At 44.7% G+C, this 7404-nt stretch overlaps 2 pseudogenes; one reads left to right on the top strand and one right to left on the bottom strand.

Annotated features, from left to right (window-relative positions):
* LOC102859698 overlaps positions 1-4651 on the bottom strand; it is a 71800-nt pseudogene extending 67149 nt beyond the window's left edge.
* Positions 4652-5186: 535 nt separating this feature from the next.
* On the top strand, positions 5187-6535 carry LOC102857670 (annotated as a pseudogene).
* Positions 6536-7404: the final 869 nt, after the last annotated feature.

The following is a 7404-nucleotide window of genomic DNA, read 5'->3' as shown; positions in this document are numbered from 1 at the left end:
CCAAAAAGGAAAACTACAGACCATTATCTCTCATGAACATAGATGTAAAAAATCTTTAACAAATCCTAGCTAATAGAATCCAAAATCACATAAAAATGATAATTCATCATGACCAAGTGAGAGTCATAAGAGGTATGCAAGGATGAGTCAACATAAGAAAAACAATCAATGTAATTCACCATATTAACAAGAGAAAATAACAAGAACCATGTGATGTTAGCAATTGATGCAAAAAAAAAGACATTTGGCAAATTCCAACACCCGTTCCTGATTAAGATAGTCAGTAAAATTGGAATAGAAGGGAATTTCCTCAACATAGTGAAAAGTATAGAAGCAAAACCAGGAGTCAACATTATTCTCAATGGAAAAAGACTAAAAGCATTTCTTTGTGAACAGGGACCAGATAAGGATGGCCATGGTCATCATTTCTATTCAATACTATTCAATATTAGTAATTTAATATTAGAAGTACTTGCTAGGGCACTACAACAAGAGAAGGAAATAAAAGACATCCAGATCGGCAAAGAGATGGTTAAACTGTCTCTGTGTGCAGATGATATGATAGTGTACACACACACACACACACACACACACACACACCAAAAAAACACAACAAGGACTCAGCAACAACAAAAATACACCTGTTAGAGCTAGTAGACAAATTTAGTAGAGTAGCAAGATACAAGAGGATGACATTTGGATAGCCAACACACATATAAAGCAATGCTCAAAATCACTGGCAGTAAGATAGATGTAAATAAAAATCACAATAAGATACCATCTCATCCCAGTGACAGTGTCACAGTTTAACAGGATAGCAAGAAATAAATGTTGGAAAGAGTGTGGAGAGATAAGAACACTCATACACTACTGGTGGAATTGTAAAATGGTACGACCACTCTGAAAGACAGTTTGACATTTCCTCAAAAATCTGAACATAGAAATACCATACGACCCAGATATTCCACTTCTAGGAATATACCTCAAGAAAAATAGAACTGAAATACAAACATACATAGATTTCTACACCATGTTCATAGCAGCATTATTCACAATAGCAAGAAAATGGAAGTTCAAATGTCCATCAACAAACAAATGAATTGAGAAATTGTGGTACATTTACACAATGGAATGGAGAGCATTATGTTGAGTGAACAAAATCTCATAAAGGCAAATGCCACATAAGGCCATTATTTAAAAAATAGAAGGATTACTATTAAAATGTGTGTTAAAAGTCCAAAGAGGTAAGGGGAGGCAAGAGAGGAGGTGAGGGTTGGGAAAAAAGCAAATCTTGAGGTCACAGAGTGTGGTGGGCAGAGGGAAGGGGCAATTGAATCTAATCCAGTGGGAACCTGAAACGATGGATGGATCAAGGATGATTAACTTTATAAAACACAGTATATGGGAATGATCATATGAAACAGTGTGAATAGAGGCATGCACAAAACACAATCCATATAAATAAAACACAATGTATATTAATTTTATATGCAAACCAGTATAAAATAAAAATATTTTTTTTAAAAAGGGATTGTTTAATTTTTAAACAAAAAAGAAAGGTGAGAAATAATCTCTCTTCAGCCCTTCTCCAATTTATCTATCTTTTTTTGATTCACTTTTCCTTTCTATCTCTTGTGGTCTAGTTAACAAGGAGTTAGCTGCTAACTCAAAGGTTGAGATTTTTTTTTTTTGTGATTCAAATTCACCAGCACTCAGAAGAAATTTGCAAACTCCTCTCATGTGATTTACAGCCTTTAAAATGAAGTGAATTGTCAGCAGTCAATCAGCTCTGATTCTGCAACAATGAGTGACAAAGAGAAAAAAATATACAGAAATTCTGTTCAGTCCCTGTGACTTCAGTGAGTCAGAATTCCCCTCTCTACGCCTACTCTTCCACACACACCATGGGCCAGGGAAGGGTATACAAAGAAGTCTGGAAATGCTGTATCATGAATGCAAAAGCCTTGTTAAAGCTATAGGTTAAAGCAGTGTATTCCCTGGGTCCTTGATATATTGTTATGTGCCATTGAGTTTCCTGTGACTCACAGCAACCCTCTGTACAACAGCCCTAAAACCTGCTCTATCCTGTGCCAACGTTATTGTCTCTGACACACCTACCCCCACTACCCCAATCACTATATTAATCCATCTCATTGAGGGTCGTCCTCTCCTACACTGTCCCTCCACCCTCCCAAGCCAGACATCCCTCTCCAAGGACAGGTCTCTCTTTTCAACATGTCCAAAGTATGTCGGACAAAGCTTCAGAATCCTTGCCTCCAAGGAGCAGCCTGACTTCACCTTCTCCAGGATGAACTTGTCTGTTCTCCTAGCAGTCCATGGTATATTCAATACTCTTCTTCAACACAGCTCAAAGGCATCAATTCTCCTTTCATCATCCCTAGTCATTGTCCAGCTCTCTGATGCATAGCAAGTGAATGCAAAGATGATGCCTGTATCAGGTGCACTTTAGTCTCCAGACTGACATCATTGCTCTTCAGTATTTTGGAGCGGTCTCTGACAGCAGACTTTTCCAACTCAATACGTCTTTTAATTTCCTGGCTGCTGGTGCCAAGAGTATTGATTGTGGAGCCAAGCAAACTAAAGCTGTTTACAATCTCAATCTTTTCACCATTCATCACAACGCTGCCAGTTGTCGCAGAGGTGAAAAAAATCGTTTTCTTGATCCTTTTCTCAAGCTTCAGTCCATACTGAAGGCTACAGTTCTTGACCTTCTGCAGGTCCTCCTCAGTTTCAGCAAGCAGGGTTGTGTCATCTGCATAACACAGATTGTTGACGAATCTTTCTCCAATCCTGATGCCACATTTCTCCTCATAGAGCCCAGCCTCCCGGATAATCTGTTCTGCATATAGATTGAAAAGGTATGGAGATAGGACACATCCTTCGCGTATACCCTTCCCAATTTTGAACCATGCAGTGTTCCCTTGCTCGGTTCTGACGACCCCCTCCTTGTCTAAGTATAGATATTGCATAAACATGATAAAGTGTTCTGGGATTCCCATTAGAATAGTAAATAAATAGCATGGAACATCTGGCTACCATGCTGCCATCATAGAAAATGGTGAGGTCTGAAGACAAAGTCAATCTGGAGGGAAGCAGTGCTGAGTGAGAGAGAACATAGTATCAAGTGTATAGTCTTCAAGCAAGACATTGAAAGAACTTATCTGGAGAAACAATGTCCCCACAGTGATCTTGTGCTGTGACAGCTGGAAGAAATATGATTTATGTTTACTAGAATCCCTTCATGGCTCCAGGTTGGGGGAACAAGAAAGATTTGTATAAGGTCTGGAAAGTGAAAAAGAGATGCTGCATCCATTTTGCTTTGAATGTCAGTTTAAGGCTCCAGGCTCCACAGCAGCCCACACATTTCACTGACCTTACTCACTTGTTGGGGCAGAGGCATTCACCAGGGCAATAGTTCCTTCAGGATCTCTTTCAGCCTCTCCAGGTTCTGATCAGGGACTCACACAGCTCTACAGCAATATGCTTTAACTTCTTTGACATATAATATGTATCACCGCGGCTGAAATAGTGAAAACACTCATTGCAGTCACATTTTGCCTTTTTTGGACTTCAAAGGAAATTAGGAAGGGGCAGTAGTAAACCTTCAAATCAAAGTTGTCAAGGAGAATCGTGAGAGTCCCTCTATGCTAAGTTCCAGAAGTATAGGAAATATAGCACACAAAATGATGAGTCAAAACACTGCAGCTAGCTCATGATTTCATCCTATTGTTGCAGTTATCTTGCATTCAATCTGAGAAGTACATTCTCAAAACCATCAGAAATGTGTCTTCAGCCTGTCAGGATAATGAGAAGCCTGTGTGTATCTTCTTCCTTCTTTTTCCAGACAATGTGCCACTGAACCATTTTATGGTGAAATACAGAATGGCACATGAAGCAAAAGAAGATGGAAAGAACAGAGCAACTATATTAAAAAAAATTATGCTTAAACATTTCAGGAGGTCAAGTGATCAAGAATTAATGTTACGGGCATAAAAGTCCAAGCGGCACTCAAGGCAACAGAGAAAAATAAGGTTAAAAGAATTGAGGAAATATCTGTGGAAATGTAATGGCTAAACTTACTCATTTATGTGAAGAAATTTAGTAGACAGCTATTTGACCAACCTACTGGAAGAGTCTATATCTGAATCCATTCTTTTCTAAAAAAAGTTATCAAGAACGCTCCTGCCCTGTAACTCCTCAGAGAAGACTTGAAATTTTTTAAATCAAAGAGAATAGTAATGTACCTTGTGCGGTTTCCTGGTGGACAAAACACTCCTTCACTCTCTGACCCATGTACTGTCCCCACTTTTCTGACCCATGTACTTGCCACAGGCCCTCAGACCAAGGGGGAACATCAATCAATATACAGGAACCTGACAAACATCGGAAAGTCCCCCCACCCCCTTACCCCAGGACATTACACTATTAAACTACCTAACTTGGGAGGATCCCGGCCGCGCTTCCTCTCGCCGGGCCTGCGAGTTTCCTCCCAGCCGAGCCCAGAGCCCAGGAGGTAAGGTTGAGGCACCGCCCTCAAGACTGTAGCTGCCCTGCAGCCCCGCCCCACCCCGAGCCCTGCCCAGAGGTCTCGCTGGGGTGGAGTCAGAGCTGGATGGCTGGGCACCACCATCGGTGCACTCACCCGCTCAGTCCTCGCTAAGTCCTACCCAGCCTGTAACAGCCATAGTCTCCGGGGAGTGGATCGCTGGGATCCCCTACGGCGCCTGATCGAGCGCCTGGGGCTGTCGCGGCTACTGGCGCAACGGTTTGAACACTTAACCTTGGTGGTGGCGTTCAGAAGTGAAACGCTGCCCAGGCCGAGCCGGCTGCATTGTTTCTTCCCTCCTGCCCCCTCCGCCTCTTTCCCCCCAGCCTTTCTTCCCTCTGCTGCCGGCTGAGCCGCCATTCTCACGCTCCACCTCCACACTGGCTCTGGCCATCCCTCTGCCCTCCCTTTCCACACCCATTCTTTTCCATACCACATCCCCCTGGGGCTCCTGGGGCTCCTGCGCCCCTCCGCTCTCCTCTGGCTTCGTGGACCGTCCTGCAGGCCGCTGATGCCGCCTGCCCAGAGCTGGGTCTGACCACAGCGCCCCGGGGGAGCTCTAATGGTTCCAAATTGACAGATCAGCCTTCCTGTGACACAGGGAAGTGGATCTTCTGAGATGTCAGCACTACAGTGCGCCTGGCCGTCAGGTACAGAATATATTGCCAAGTACAACTTCCATAGCACCACCGAGCAAGACCTTCCCTTTTGCACAGGCTACTTGCTCACCACTGTGGCCATCAACAAGGACCCTAACTGGTACAAAGTCAAGAACAAAGTGGGCAGTGAGGGTATCATCTCAGCCATCTATATCCAGAAGAGGGAGGGCGTGAAGGCTGGCACCAAACTCAGCCTCATGCCCCGGTTCTACGGCAAGATCACGTGGAAGCACGGCTTAGCGGCTCCTGTACCAGCCAGACAGGCTTGTTCCTGGTGTGGGGGAGGGCAAACTATCCCAGAGACTACACGTTATGTGTGTGCTGCAACAGCAAGGTGGCCCACTACCGCATCATGTACCACACCAGCAAGCTTAGCATTGACGAGGTACCACACCAGCAAGCTTAGCATTGACGAGGAGGTGTACTTTAAAAACCTCATGCAGCTGGTAGAGCACTACACCTCACATGCAGTTGGGCTCTGCACTGGACTCATTAAACCAGAAGTCATGGAGGAAACAGTGACGGCCCAGGACGAGTTCAGTGGCTGGGCACTGAACAGGAAAGACCTGAAACTGCTGCAGACCATTGGAAAGGGCGAGTTTGGAGATGTGATGCTGGGCAACTATCGAAGGAACAAAGTAACTGTCAAGTGCATTAAGAATGACACGACTGCACAGGCCTTCCTGGATAAAGCCTCAGTCATGATGCAAATTTGGCAGAGCAACCTGGTACAGCTCCTGGGTGTGATTGTGCAGAAGAATCACGGGCTCTACATTGTCACCAAGTACATGGCCAAGGGTAGCCTTGTGCACTACCTGCAGTCTCGAGGATGGTGGTGTTAGGTGGGGACTGTCTCCTCAAGTTCTCTCTAGACGTCTGTGAGGCTATGGAATATTTAGAGGACAACAACTTTGTGCATCAAGACCTGGCTGCCCACAATGCGCCGCTGTCTGAGGACAACATGGTCAAAGTAAGCAACTTCAGTCTCACCAAGGAGGCCTCTAGCACAGAAGATATGGCCAAGCTGCCAGTCAAGTGGACGGTCCTGAGGCCCTGAGAGAGAAGAAATTCTCCAGTAGGTCTGATGTGTGGAGTTATGGAATCCTTCTCTGGGAAATCTACTCCTTTGGGCAAGTGCCTTACTTTGTCCCTCTGGTGGAGAAGACTTACAAAATGGATGCCCCCGATGGTTATTGATGTCTATGAAGTAATGAAGAAATGTTGGCATCCGGATGCTCTTGTACAGTTCTCCTTCATGGAGCTCCTTGAGAAGCTTGAGCACATCAAATTCCACAGGCTACACCTGTGATCATCTGCCCCCACCCAGGTCATGGGCTGTGGGGTCTGGACCTGGAAGGACTGTGGGCCTGGTGTCTCTGCTCACTGGGCCTGAACCTGAGCTCAGCCCCAGCAGGCTGGGGACATCTTTCCTGAGCTCCAGGCTATGTCCCCTCTGGGTCCCCGGGGACCTGTCTAGGCCTTGCACCTTCTCACAGACCCACTAAAGAGACCTTCTCAAAGAGACCACCAAGGCAGGAGGCTGATGAGCAGGTGGCATATGCCTCCCACCACGGCCAGGCTTCCCCTGGCCTCCCATCTCTCACCTTAGAGTTTTATTCCTTTTCCTTTTTTGAGATTATTTTATGAGTGTTAATTTTTATTATTTTTCAAGATAAGGAGAATGAAAATACCCAGCAAATGGGCATTTAAAAAAAAAAGAGGAGGGGAAAAAAAAACCCATCAAAAACCAAACCCCGCCTAATTTCTACCAAGAAAAGTTTCACATAATATCAAGAAAGCAGGAGATAGCCTTAAACACTATGAGAAAGTAAGCCTTCTCCTAAATAAGCAGAGCATATTGCAATGAATACCCCAGACAAAGAGAATGAGAAGAAATATATTGATGCAGTTATTTGAACAACTACAGAAGAAGGTGCATATGGGGGGGGGGGGAACAATGGAAGCCATTAAGAAAGCAAATATTCCAGAGACTGGGACTATATGTGTTGTTGTTATTGTTATGTGCCATCAAGTCGCTTGCGACTCATAGCGACCCTATGTACATCAGCCCTAAACTCTGCTCTGTCCTGTGCCAATCACACTGTCTCCAACACACCCATCCGAGTTACCACATTCAATCCACCTCATAGAGGGCCTTCCCCTCCTGCGCTGTTGGTC

The sequence above is a fragment of the Elephantulus edwardii genome, unplaced genomic scaffold (genome assembly GCF_000299155.1).
Source record: "Elephantulus edwardii isolate Elephantulus edwardi_28Jun2011 unplaced genomic scaffold, EleEdw1.0 scaffold00457, whole genome shotgun sequence".
Classification (NCBI taxonomy): domain Eukaryota; kingdom Metazoa; phylum Chordata; class Mammalia; order Macroscelidea; family Macroscelididae; genus Elephantulus; species Elephantulus edwardii.
This window is presented reverse-complemented; position numbering and strand designations above follow the sequence as displayed.